The 14,904-nt window shown below is 35.4% G+C and overlaps 1 long non-coding RNA gene across 4 annotated transcripts in view; it reads right to left on the bottom strand.

The window, feature by feature from the left end:
• LOC132028039 (uncharacterized) overlaps window positions 1-14,904 on the bottom strand; it is a 440,338-nt gene that overhangs the window by 60,462 nt on the left and 364,972 nt on the right. For all 4 annotated transcript variants that reach the window (XR_009407334.1, XR_009407335.1, XR_009407332.1 and 1 more), the window contains one exon: window positions 11,566-11,617. This is a non-coding gene — a long non-coding RNA (uncharacterized LOC132028039). The remainder of the gene's footprint in view (window positions 1-11,565; window positions 11,618-14,904) is intronic.

Genomic DNA, 14,904 nt, shown 5'->3' with positions numbered 1-14,904 from the left:
TAAATGAATTTTATATAATATATAAATATATATATATAATATATAAATAATATATATATAATATAATATATAAATATTATAATATATAATATATAATATATAATATTATATATAAATATATATTATATATATAATATATAATATATAATATAAATATATAAATATATATTATATATATAATATATAATATATAGTACAATATACATATAATATAATATAATAATAATATAATATACATATAATACATACATACATATATGCACACACACCGATATGAATGTCACTTGCCATTTTTTGGGTTACTATATAATCTTAGTCTAGTCAAAGAAGTCAAACACTATAACTGGAATGGAGAGTAGTATCTGATACTATTACTGTTCATTCAGTGACATGTAATGCTCCAACCTGAGTATGAAGGTACCAACAGGTTGTTTCCAATTCATTATCCAGAGGATAAAATTATAATTTATACCTGGTTCACACTTCAGGAAATACTTCTAGACCTGGTGCTTTTGCAGTTCAAATGCTCTGTAGCAGAATTAGTTAATTTTATACAATTATTTTTAATCTCAAGAAAATACGTCTCTCACAATGCTTTTGATAGTTCTGGTTTTTGCATATTGTTTGTATCTATGTTCTGTTTTCCTGACCATATTTGATTATTCATGTTTTAACCCAATGACGTAAACTCCTTTGTTTTGGTGGTAGCTTCATATATGGGTCACTGGCATGATTTGATTCATTTATTTTCTTGAGAGCTGAGACCCATGTCTGTGTTCTTTGGAAAAAGAATACATGATTCTGAAAGTGTCCTAAGGAAGAATTTGTTACATGTTCAGGTTAGGAAACTGATCTTGCACGAATTCTTTCAAATGACTCTCATGATAAATCACTTCCTGCCTTCTAAAACTCATCAGCTACTGAGCAATTTCAAGTTTCGGACAATTGGGGCATTTGAAATGGTGTACTGCTTTTCCGCTTAGTCAGGTGATAAAAAATGCATTAACATCCATGACATATATTTAATAAAGAAAGAAAGATGTTTAAATCCTTAAATTATTTTTCATTAGTTCTCAGAAAACTAAGAAGCGCTTAGCTCATGTTAGACAAACATTATAGTAAAAAGAAGGAAAGAAGGATAGAAAGGTGGAAGGAAGGAAGCAAGGAGGGAAAGAGAGAAGAAGGAAGGAAGGAAAAGGAAAGGAAAGGAAAAGAGAAAGAAAAAGAAAGGAAGGAAGGGAGAGAGAGAGAGAGAGAGAGAGAAAGACAGATGAACGGACCTTTATCTTAGTTTATCTTAGTTATTCCTTGTTTTATTAGCAGGGCATCATTTGATTCCTTTTTGGTAACCTACTGATACTATTTCTAATCAAACATTCTCAAATGCGTAGTGCCTGTTATAGTCTCTAGACAGAAATCCAACAGTATTAATTGTCTTCTGCAATTGGGCTATTGTTGACTGACATTACAAATCCTTACTACATTGCGCTGTATGCTGCCAAAGAACATCTACAAAACTGGAATTTAGACTACAAATGAAGCATGCATTACTCTTTAAGTCAGAAACAACACACATCACTTTTGAATCCACCTTTCAACAAAGCCTAAAACTAATGATGGATGGGGAAATTTTTTAAATTCAGCCACTTGGAAACATAAACACAGAAAATGCTAGAAGTGGGTGACCCAATATATAAGCCACTGTCTTACATGTGACTGAATTTTAATCAATTAAAATGAAGGAAAATTAAAAGTTCTATTCCTCAGTCACAGCAGCAACATCTGAAATACTCAGCCACATTCATCATTGCAAAATGTCTTAGACTGTGGGACGCCTGGGTGGCTCAGTTGGTTAAGCGGCTGCCTTCGGCTCGGGTCATGATCCTAGCGTCCTGGGATCGAGTCCCACATCGGGCTCCTTGCTTGGCGGGGAGCCTGCTTCTCCCTCTGGGACGCCTGGGTGGCTCAGTTGGTTAAGCAGCTGCCTTCGGCTCAGGTCATGATCCCAGGGTCCTGGGATCAAGTCCCACATCGGGCTCCTTGCTCAGCAGGGAGCCTGCTTCTCCCTCTGCCTCTGCCTGCCTCTTTGTCTGCCTGTGCTCGCTTGCTCTCTCTCCCTCTGTCTCTTACAAATAAATAAATGAAATCTTTAAAAAAAAAAAAAAAAGTCTTATCAGTGCTGCACTAAAGCAGTCACTATCAACTTCTCTATTAATCTGACTCTGTTATATGTTGACTAATTTTTATTCCAATTTTATCTATACCAAGTGAATGTTTGAGCAGAGCCATGATCTACATTTATAAGGTATAGATACTCATTTCTATCCATTGGAAACGTTATAATACTACTTTCTTGATACTTCTGTTCTTGGCAGAACAGAAAGTGATATATATTAACATTTGCTATTAATTGGCTTCCTTGTTAATTCACACTGGAATTTTTAACACTTTTTCCTAAATGTTATATTACCAGTTTATTTAATGCATAGAGGATGGAAGCTGTAATATCTTCTGATGACTTGTAGCTTCCATTAATCCCAAAACTCATCTGCATCTTATTTCTCTTAAAAAAAAAAAAAAAGTCCTGAATGAGTATGATGCTCGATGCTCACTCTTAACAGAACAATGTTTTATAGCAAAAATAATTAGAAAGAAATGTTTCATTTCCTTTTACTTCCTATTGTGATTTGGAAGTCAGTATCCTGTTTTTTAATTCTACATGTTTGTAGAAAAAAAGTGTGCTTAATGCCTCCAGGCAACCATGCCAGCTTAAGGTCTTCCTGTTTCTACACCTGTGCCAATACTTAAACTAAACTGTGTGATTCACTATTTCCCAAGCCTCTATTGGGTTTCCGGCCTATTTGATTTTTTTTTTCCAGCTTGTATCCTCGCCAAAATTACCACCTCACCCCATTCAAACTTCAATATTATTCCAGATTTTAACATTTTTAATACACACTGTGTCATTTTTATGTATATAATTCATTTCTTTATTCTCCTTCTACTTCATAAGCTTCTTGAAAGTAGGAATTTGTAAGTTACTGGACTATCTTATTATCATGGAACTAAGTATATATTAGGTGTCTAATATATACTAGGTTGATTTAATTGACTTTTTTTTTTTCTTTTGAGAGAGAGAGAGAAAGTGGGGAGAAGGATGGACAGAGGGAGATCTCAGGACTCCGAAATCATGACCTGAGCCGAAGGCAGAGGCTTAACCCACTGAGCCACTCATGTACCCCCTCAATCATGTTTTTCAATTTTAGTAGGTACTGCCATGTTTTTAAGATGCACTATTAATCCAGAAATTATCTTTTAGAGGTGAGTTGTCCTTATGCACATACCATTATTTATGTTAAGATTTTAGTTTTGAGATTATGATGTAAGATTATTTTAGATTTCAAGACAATTTCAGATTTCAAGATCATTATTCAGTTTCAAGATTTGTCAAGACTTTAGTTTGAAATAAATGGCTTTTGTTTATTATTTAGAACCCCAGAGCATCAAAGAATATTTCTTAAACAAGCAGATAATTATTTCTGCTGTATTTTGTTTCTGAACTCTTTTAAGATTTAAGTTAAAGAGAAAAAACTGTATTCCTTTGTGAGGAATTTTTTTTTTTAATTGCTTTTCACTGACTTCACAGTGAAAACAGTGGCTGCCAATTTCACTTTCAGGTTAATCAATCCAAATTATCTAGGCCAAAGCTCTTTGAAAAATGCAAACTGCAGTCAATCCTTAGAAATATAATTGATTAAAAGTCTAAAAGGGTATATGTTGATTTAAAAGCCATATATTTAACCAGATCTGGATCGTGCCCTTTAAGGATACACAAAGTATTCCTTTAGAAAACTCATGACTGCATCTGGAGGGCATTTACCTAGGGTCTTTTATGGCAGAACACTGAGCTAAGTATGAGTGAGAGAATAAGACAATTCAAAATTGTGAAAAATACCTGACTTTTTAATTACATCTAGAAGAATCTTTTGCAAACTATAAATCCTACTGGATTTGTGAGTTAAAAAACATCCGTGAGTCTTGATGTAACTGAAGAATACTGAATGAGAGAGAGTGATTTGCGTAACTTGTGGCAAGAAGAACATTCCTGGCAAAGGAATGCCCTATCTGTAATAGTTGCTGGGTATTGGAATTAAGCTTGGACTGAAATGAAAAGGAGAAGCTACCAATGGAATCCACTGTGAACTATATTTTGAGTTTCTTTCAGGGTGCCTGATTTTTACGATTCCTTTCTTTCTGTTCATGGCCTTGATAATCCATAATGATGAGCTATTCATAGATGTGCATCCTCTTTTACTTTTTGAGAAAGAGGCTTGGGAAAATATGGGGATGTTTTATTGTCAGCTGATAGACCTCTGCTGAATCAAAACTATGGGTGAAAATAATCTTTAGGGATAGGTTTCCTTACAACCACTTCACCAGATGTGTTACAAGAACATTCACAAATTTATCAGGAAGAGAAGTGAGGCGTAGAGAAATAAAGTGGTTCAGCCATCAGCAAAGAGTGCTTCTGGGACAGAGTTGAAGAGAATCCTAAGGTTGGAAGAAACATTCAGACGTCATCAACTGCTGCTCTCATGTGTCTGTTTACTGTACTATTCAGTGACGTCCAGATGAGAAATTTCTATGTCTTTTCTCACTAACTTCTCAAAAGTTTACAAGTCCACATGAGTTCACTCTACCTCAAACTACTCTTGCCTAAGCGGCCCTCTTAAGTGGAGTGAACCTTAGTTCAACAGGTAAGTTTGCTAGTGCATTCACTGACCTGCCCAGAATGGCATAGTACTGCTAATTTTATTGATTTCTGATGTAAAATGTTTAAATCTGTGTTCACTATGAAGTCAGGAAGTTAGAATAATATCTCTTTTTTAGACTTGAAGAGATGAACTGAGGTACAGCCACGTTAATGTACACAGGTTTTGAATTTGTTGTATGTTCCATACTTAAGTTTCTGTTCAGTTTACTGTGCTCATATATCTAGCATGTTCCATACTGAAAAGCAGGTGAGTTGAAGGAAAATACATGACTTCCTTCATGTGTCACTGATTCTTACCCAGTTACTCTACTCCAGATGTTAGTATTACCTCATATCCATTCCTGAAGCCTACATTTCAGGCTCCATTGTAGGAAAAAGTATGCTGCTGCTACTACAGATTTTTTTGGGGAATAACCAAATTGCACAAAATAGAAAAATAATTATTGTTCATCATGATGCACTTCTGTCCAATCAAATTTTAACTATAATGGCAGCATGATATTTTTACATGTTGATGAAGTGAATAATTCATAAAAAAAAATCTGTAAAAGAAAACAATGCTGGGCTCACCTGCAAAAGGACCTTTTAAAATGAGTATGAAAAACATAGTCTTTGGATTTCCTTACAGAGTTTTCCTCTAATAAACATAAACTTTATGTCACTAAAGATATTAAACTGGATGAGATTGACATAATTATATGCATATGCTTTGATAATCACTACTCTGCACAAAGGTCAACTAGATGCCATTTTCCTTCACCTTCAAAGTGACATCAGTCCAGTGACTTCCCCCTCTCTTGTGCTGACATTTTCCCTTACCACTGGATCATTGCACAAACAGCTTACAGCTCTCAGTTACTTTAGGATTTGCCTCAGTTGCAGAAAGCTGCCTGAACCCAAGCACATGCCTCTCCTGGTGGGTGAGCATACAGCCAACAATCGATTTTTGCAGGCTTAGAAAAACCCAGATATTTAATGCAAAATATTCTTGAGACTCCATTTGTATATTCACAGCCCTCCATTGAATGCCCCAGGCTTTTTTTTTTTTTTTTTTTTTTTTTTGAGCTTGCATCACAGTTCAAACACATGACATCTCAAATTCATCCTCTACTCTATCCTGCTTTCTTCTTCTCCTTCCACAGGAGTTGATCCCTAATATAGCATGCAAAAATCCATCTCAGGGTACACTTATGTAAAATGCTATGTGATGACGACCTTCTTATCAAGGTCACAATATGTTCTTCACACTGCTAAATCCAATGGCCAATTTTCAGTTCTCATCCTACTTGGACTACTAATTGGTCCTGAGCCTCTCTTCATGCCCTATTTTTTTTTTTTTCCAGTGTCTTTTCCTAGAGCAACCAAAACAATCCCTTTAAAACACAAGATAATTCATCTCCTTCCTTTGTTCAAGAGTATCTGGTATTTGCCAGGTCAATCAAACCAGAAGCCAGAGGCCTAATGATCTCCTCCTATGTCCAATATGGCAACTCCTTCACCCTTACCCTTTGACTTCATCCCCTAATACCTCCCCCTTGCTCACTTTGCCTCAGCCACATTTAGCCTTATCACTCACTGTTCCTTAATCAAGCCAATCGTGCCCTTGTCTAGTGGCATGTCCTAAATGTGAACTAGTCTTATTTCCTTCTATGCTCCAGCACATACTTCTTGTGTAGAGATCTTACCTACATTAATTTCCCCATCCCTTCCTGACCTTCATATATTCCTGTTTCTTGTCATTTTTATTTTTCCCCATTCTATTTTTTGCTCTCTGACACACATGTGTTGATGTTTTTTGTTCTTTTCCTCCCACTAAAAAGTAAGTTCTATTACAAAAGAAACCTCTTTGTTCACTACTATAATTACAGAACTCAAAATAAGTCAATAAATTCATCAGCTGAATAAATAATCATTGAATGAATGATTTAATTAATCCACTTCAAAGAGTACAATACTTTTTCTGGGGAATAACAACAGAGTTACCTCGGGTTTGAACCATATAGTGGCCTAATATTTTACAATATACCAGAGATCCACAGCATCATTGTACAGCTCTGAAACGAGCAAATTTAGAACACCCACCTACTGTTCACTTAATATCCCTCCTGGGTAAATGCCTTTCCAAAACTACAGTAATTGATAGAAGTATCAAACATCCCTTGGTTTGGGAATCTTTGCAAATTCTAAGGCTGTTCTGAGTGCTGTCATTATATATAGAAATGAAAGTGGAGTTTCAAACCCATAATTCTAAGAAAAGGTTAGGAGGTTTAGTCACTACAATAATAATTTTGACACATATTCATTTGCAAGAAAGATGGATGGTGATGAGGTCTTCTCAAAATACAAGATAGTTTTAAGGATATTCTTGTAACTAAACCAAAGACCTTTTTGTCACATTAGAGTAAATGCCACTAAATCAAGAATCTCAAGTAAAATTTAATCAGTCAGATTCTGTGACTAATGGAATGACTCAGCTAAGACCTCTGGATCTAAGGATCCAGATCTGCTTCCAACCTGCACTTCCTCAACTAAATTTAGGATGTGCACACCCTAACAACAGATGGACATTCTGACTACCGTGACCCTCATGTAGGGGGGTGGTTCAATTATAACTCTCTCTAAGGGGAAAAAATAAAGAAAAGAAAAAAGACGAAACAAATTCAGGATTCCCAGTTAAATGCTGATCATGCTGGCAGAAAAATGAACATCTGGTTACTTCTCCTTATTCTTCATCAAAAAAGCACTTAAGCTTGGGGTATGCACCTGCATTACAAACACATGATTCCTTATCTATGCAGATTTAGAGGGGAGCTGGAAAACTTTTTCATTAGTAATGAAAAAAGCACCAAGAACAATTTATTAGAAGAAAGAGTATATAAAAAGTGTTACAGTTGGGACAGCTTTTCAAAGTTGAAAGAGAACCCAGATGTGTTGGTTTCCAGTAAACAGAAAATACTGACATATGTAAAATGGGTACATTTTAAGTTAAAAGCCGTTTGTAAAAACACAATGTAAGACCCCCAAATTTTAGAGTTAAGTACTAAGAGTACATTTGGAATTACATATTTAATTTTGTCTTTAACTTTAATAATGCACTTTAAATTTTGAAATTAAAGTCTCAACTGTCATCAGAACTATAGCCTCTTAAGAAGGCTCAATATCTTAACTATGTAAGTAAAGAGAAGCAGAATTACAACATGATTGCTCATAAAAGGATTTTTCACTGAAGCTTATGTGTAATTTTACTGAATTGAGAGCTATTAGTAATATTAATAGTAAAAATACTAGTATTGGCTTTTTTCTTTTAAAGATCTATTTATTTTTAGAGAGGAGGAGAGGCAGCAAGAGAGAGAGAAAAAAAAAAGTACCAAGCAGGCTCCCCACTGAGCCTCGAGCTAGATGAGGGTCTCGATCCCAGGACCCTGAGATCATAACCTGAGCCAAAATCAAGAATCAGATGCTTAACAAACTCAGCCATGCAGGTGCCCCTACTATCTACTTCTGTTAACTGCTACATGCCAGCCAATACTTTAAGAGTTTTCCATATATTTTCCCCTTTTATCTTCTTGACCCTCTCCTACTCTGAGTTAGGTACTATTACAATACCCATTTACAGATGAGAAAACTGAGACTGAGAATTCAAATACTCCAGGCAAGGACACAGAACTAAGTGATGGGACTAGACGCCTGACCTCTAGGCCTATGTTTTTAATCACTTCACTGTTAATACAAACAATTAGCTTAGGGAACAGAAGTGGAAATACAGAGCTGCAGCAGTACGTCTGTCTTCATGATGCCAGGAGAGCTAGTCATAAATTGCAAAACCCAGGCAATCTTCAGGTCATTTTCTCTCCCTGGTGGCAAATAAACAGCTTGACTAGTAGTTTTGACAGAGCACAATGGCTGATTTGGCATCAGCAGGCAAAGTCTTTGTCTAGCTACCATATACTACAGGGAGGTTCTTGGCCAAAGTCCTTGTCAGCATTGTTTCACAACACTGTTAATCATGTACTCCCAGCAGAGGTTCAGGCCACAACAGAGTACATTAGATCGAGTCCTCACAGCTCAGCGGGTTTAAGAAAAATTTAGAGGATAGCACCATGCCCTCTACATCATCTTATTGCCATATCAACAGATTTACTCTTGGGCAATTACTTTAGGAGTTTGGCTATGCAAAGAAATTTCTCAATATCCTAAGAAAGGAAATAGGTTAGTGATAATGATACTTTTCTACCTCAAGTTTGCATTGCATATTTGTGCCAAATTAGGTAGGGTTAGAAAATGCCACACAATGCTTAAGTGACTAATAGACCAGCTTCATAAAAACTACTGTGTCCCCACAGACCCTAAATTGACCTCTTTTTAAGCTCTACAGTCTCACATTTAGAAGGCTTATCTTTTCTTTGCACTTAACTATGAGTTCTGTGTAAATACCACTCAAATAATTTCTAATCCTATAAACTCAGCTGGCCCAAGTAACTCAACCTCTTGAAAGGAAAACAGTATGTTAGTGCATTTCAAATATCCCTTAAGATATAGCTAAATGGAGAAATTTGATGTTGAATACTAACAGTGTTCGGAAATAACGTTCAATAGCAACAACTTGTGTCGGTCTGCCTGGATCTCAACATTAAGGGACCAGGTTACCGCCTAAACTGACCTGATCTAGCATCTGCCTAGACTATAAATAGAGATCTGAGTCAAAGACCATTACATGGTGAGGAAACTAGGTCATGGGGATCATGATGAGAACATAAGAGGAGAAGCTAGGGAAATAACAGTCCAAAGAGAAAACTACAGAAATGGCTGGAATCATAAGTATGCTAGAGAACAATCCTGTGTCTTATGCCTTAAGGAAGAATTAGCTGTGCATCGTGTAGCAAATTACTTACAGCTTTAAGACAACATGTATTTATTATCTCACAGTTTCTATGGGTCAGGAATCCAGGCATAGTGGAACTGAGTGCCTTTGGCTCAGGGTCCTCATGATGAGGGGCGTATTCAAGCTGTCAGCAGGAGCTACAGTCATCTGAAAGGACTAACTGGGTCTGAAGAATTTGACATCAAGCTCACTGTCCTAGGCCTCTCCTTGGGTCTACCTCATGATATCGCAGTTAGCTTCCCGCAGGGTGAACTAGCTGTGGCCACAGGCAAAGGGAGAGAGAGCACACCCAAGACTTGTGCTATTGTACTTAAGCAGCTTATTCTCAGAAGAGACATTCCATACCCTTGTTACATTCTGTTCACCATGGGTAATTCAGAAGATCCAGTTATTACCTAAGGGAAGGAAGATACACGAGGGAGAGAACACCAGGAAGCAAGATCACTTAGGAGCTAGTTTAGAAGCTGCCTACCAGAAAGGGTAACAGAAAAACCAAAATGCTACTGAGTTACGAAGATCCTAGCTTTATTTCCATTTTTTCTAAAAAGCGCTCTTCAATTAACAGGCATGAAGGGTGAAATTGATGGTAAAACAGTTAACAGTAGGGGACATGAACACCCCACTTACATCAATGGGTAGATAATGCAGACAAGATATCAATGAGGAAACAATGTCTTTGAACAACATATTAGACCAGATGGACAGATATAAACAAAATATTCCATCTATAAATATTTTTTTCAGGTGCATATGGAACGATCCTCAGGATACATTACACATTAGGCCACAAAACAATTTTCAAGGAATTTAGGAAGTTTGTAATCATATCAAGCAACTTTTCTAACCACACCAGGGTGAAACTAGAAATCAATTACAAGAAAAAACTAGAAACTATATAAAGGCTAAACACAAAAGGTTAAACAACATGCTACTGAGCAGTCAATGAAGAAATCAAAAAGAAAATCAAATGACAGAAATGAAAGTGAAAGACAAATGAAAATGGATACACGATGTTTCAAAGACTTTGGGAAACAAAAAAGCAGTGCTAAGAGTTTGTAGCAATATAGCCCTACCTCTAGACACAAGAAAAACAACTCCAATCTTAGATCTAAGGGAATTAAAACAGGAACAAAGCCAAATGTTAGGAGAAGGAAGAAAATAATACAGATCACAATGAAAGTGAATGAAATGGAGACTTAAACAAACAATAGAAAAAGATCAATGGAATAAGCTCCTTTTTTGAAAAGATAAACAAAGTTGATAAACTTTAGCACTGTTGATCAAAAACAGGACACAAAATAATCAGAAATGAAAGAAGAGTTACAACTGATACCAGAGGAATACAAAGGATTATAAGGGAATGCTATGAAAAATTATACACCAACAAATTAAACAGCCTATAAGAAAGAGGAAAATTCCCAGAACACACAATCTTCTAAGACTGCATCAGGAAGAAATAAAAAATTTGGAAAGACTGATTACTACTAACAAAATTGAACCAGTAACCAAAACACTCCCAAGAAACAAGAGTTCAGAACCAGATGGCTTTGCAAGTGAATCCATCAAAAATTTAAAGAAGAGCTAATGCCTATAATTCTCAAAGTATTTCAAAAAACAAAAGAAAAAGAAGAAGGAATGCTAGCAAATTTATTCCATGAGGTGAGCATTATCTTGATACCAAATCAGACAGACACTACAAAAAAAAAAAAAAAAAAAAAAAGACAATTATAGACCAGTAGTGCTGATGAACACAGATGTAAAAATTCTCAACAAAATCTTAGGAAACCAAATTAAAATAAGATAATTCACCAAAATCAAGTAGAGCTTATTTCAAGGATGCAAGAAAAGGTCAACATCTAGAATTCATTCAGTGTGATATACCACATTAACAAAATGCAAAAAAACTCACGTGATCATCATGAGATGCAGGAAAAGTATTTGACAAAATTCAACATCCATTCCTTAAAAAAAAAAAAAAAAAAAAAAGTGGGTTTAGGGAAACATACTTCAACACAATGAAAGTCATACATGACAAATCTACAGCTAACATCATACTCAAAGATAAAAACCTAAAAGGTTTTCCTATAGGATCAGCAACAACATAAAGTTGTCCATTCTCACCACTTTTATTCAACATAGTACTGGAAGTCATGGACACTACAATCAAGTAAGAAGAAATAAAAGGCATCCAAATTGGCCAAAAAAAATAACTGAAATTTTGACTATCTGCAGGTGACATGATAGTTATAGAAAACCCCAAAGACTAGTTAGAAACAAGTAGTAACTGTTTCAAGTAAAAGTTAGAAACAGTATGTGAATTCAGTAAAGTTGTAGCATAAAAAATCAATATAGAGGGAGACAAACCATAAGAGACTCTTAATCTCACCAAACAAACTGAGGGTTGCCACGGGGAGGGGGATGGGGAGAGGGTGATTGGGTTATGGACATTGGGGAAGGTATGTGCTATGGTGAGTGCTGTGAAGGGGGTAAACCTGGTGATTCACAGACCTGTATCCCTGGGGCTTAAAACACATTGTATGTTAATAAAAAATAAAAAATTTTTAAAAATCAATATAGAGAAATCTGTTGTTACTATACATTAATACTGAACTAGGAGAAAGAGAAATTCAGAAACCAATTCCATATACAACTACATCAAAAAAGAATAAAACACCTAAGGATAAATTTAACCAAGAAGCTAAAAGATCTGTACTATGAAAATTCTTAAGACTATGATGGAAAAAAAAAGATGATGATGCCATAAATAAATGGAAAGATATACCACACTCATGGATTGAAAGACTGAATACTGTTAAAATGTCTATATACTATGCAAAGCAATTTACTGATTTAATGCAATCCCTATCAAAATACCAATAGTATTTTACACAGGACTAGAACAAATAATCCTAAAATTTGTATAGAATCAGACACACAAAAAATAGCCAATGTCATTTTGAAATAGAAGAATAAAGCTCAAGAGATCACAATTCCAAGTGCAATCTATACTTCAAAGCTCTAGTAATCTAAACAGTATGGTACTAGTACAAAAAAAGACATATGCATCAGTGGAATAGAATAGTAAGCCCAGAAACAGACCCACATTTTTATGGTCAATTTATCACAAAGATGGCAAGAATATACAGTGAGGAAAAGACAGCCTTGTCAATACAAGGTATTGGGAAAACTGCACAGTACATGCAAAATAATGAAACTGGACCACTTTTTTATACCATACACAAAAATAAACTCAAAAGGGATTAAAAATGTAAATTTCAGACCTGAAACTATAAAACTTCTTAAAGAAAATATAGGCAGTATTCTCTTGGACACTAGCCTTAACAGTATTTTCCTGAATCTGTCTTCTCAGGATAAGGAAAACAAGACCAAAAATAAACAATTGGGACAACCCACACTAAAAAACTTTGGCATTGTAAAGGAAACCATCAACAAAACAAAAGGGTAACCTACTAAACAGGTTAAGATATTAGCAAATAGTATGTCCAATAAAGGGTCAATGCCCAAAATAATAAAAAAGTCATATAACTCAACACTGAAACAATCTAATAAAAAAATGAGGGAACCTGAATAGACATTTTTCCAGAGAAAATGTACAGATGGCCAACAGACACATGAAAAGATGCTCAACATCACTCATTATTGGGGAAATGCAAATCAACACCATGAGATAGCACCTTCTACCTGTCAGTGTGGTTAGTATCAGCAAGACAAGATGTAAGAAGTATTGGCACAGATGTGTAGAAAAGGGAACCCCCATGCACTACTGGTGGGAATGTAAATTGGTGCAGCCACTATGAAAAACAGAATGAACATTCCTCAAAAATTTAAAAAATATCATGTGATTCAGTAATTCCAATTCTGAATATTTATCCAAAGAAAATGAAAACATTAATTCACAAAGATATATTGCCCCTACATTTACTGAAGCATTATTTACAACTGCAAAGATATGCAAGAAACCTCAGTGTTCATCATTAGATAAAGAAGATGTGAAATACATATGGATGATGGATTATTACTTAGCCGGAGAAAGCAATAATGCTTTGTGACTACATAGATACATCTAGATGGTATTATGACAAGTGAAATAAGTCAGATTTTAAAAGACAAACACTGTATGAATGTGCTTGTATGTGGAATGTAAAAAGAATATGAATGAACAAAAAGTCAAAAGCAGACTCATAAATGGAACAGAGTGGTATTGCCAGAGAGGCAGACTCATAAATGGAACAGAGTGGTATTGCCAGAGAGGCAAGTAGGGTGGAGAGATGGGGGGAAATAAATGAAGGGGATTAAGAGACACAAACTTCCAGTTCTAAGTCATAAGGATGAGAAGTACAGCATAGGAAATACAGTTGATACTATTGCAATAACTTTGTATGGTGATAGATGGTAACTATACAATCACGGTAAGCATTGTGTAATATATACATTCAGCAAATTACTATGTTATATACCTGAAACTAATATAATATTGTCTGTCAACTATACTGCATTTAAAAAAAAAAAGACATGAATGGAGGATTCACAAAAGGAAAAAGAAAAGAAAAAGAAGTAACAGTAGTCTTCACATTCCATTATATATTAATGTCACTTGGGGAACTTATTAAGACCCTAAATTTCCATGGCCTCACCTCTAGACCCCTCAATTGAAGAAGACTACGGTGGGCTCGATGCACTTCTAGATTTATCAACCCCCTCAAAAATTAGAACTCAAATGGCTTGCTGACCAAACCTTAAGGGGAACAGTGATCTAAGTATGCATTTTCTTTATGACGTAAGCAATAAGATGACTGTAGTCTCTACTCCCAAGACACTCATTAAAATGTTTTTTAAATAAAACAGTAACATAAGGAAGTATTAAAAAGATTGAACACAATTCCCCTCCCCTTCCTTTTTTTTTTTTTTTAACAAAATCAATTTCAAAACTCTTTTGGAAATATCACTCAAATGTATTTACCGTCTCAGTTTGGGTGGAGTCCTTGATTTACTGGTACCAGAGGTCAGTCCTAGTCATCCTACTGAATCACCCCTAGTGAGAAGAGTACCCTGATGCTGGGGATGAAAATTCTCATGCTGTTCAGTACTACTGGGCAGATTGTTTCAAACTACCCAAATTCTGTTTCTTATTCTTCATCTCTCTCTCTCTCTCTCTCTTTTTCTTTTGGGGGGGGGTGAAAATGATGGTTTATTAAAGCATGGGGATAGGACCCACGGGCAGAATGAG

This window comes from Mustela nigripes, chromosome 12 (assembly GCF_022355385.1).
Source record: "Mustela nigripes isolate SB6536 chromosome 12, MUSNIG.SB6536, whole genome shotgun sequence".
Taxonomy (NCBI): domain Eukaryota; kingdom Metazoa; phylum Chordata; class Mammalia; order Carnivora; family Mustelidae; genus Mustela; species Mustela nigripes.
Note: the sequence above shows the minus strand (reverse complement) of the source record. Positions and strands in the feature narration are given on the sequence as shown.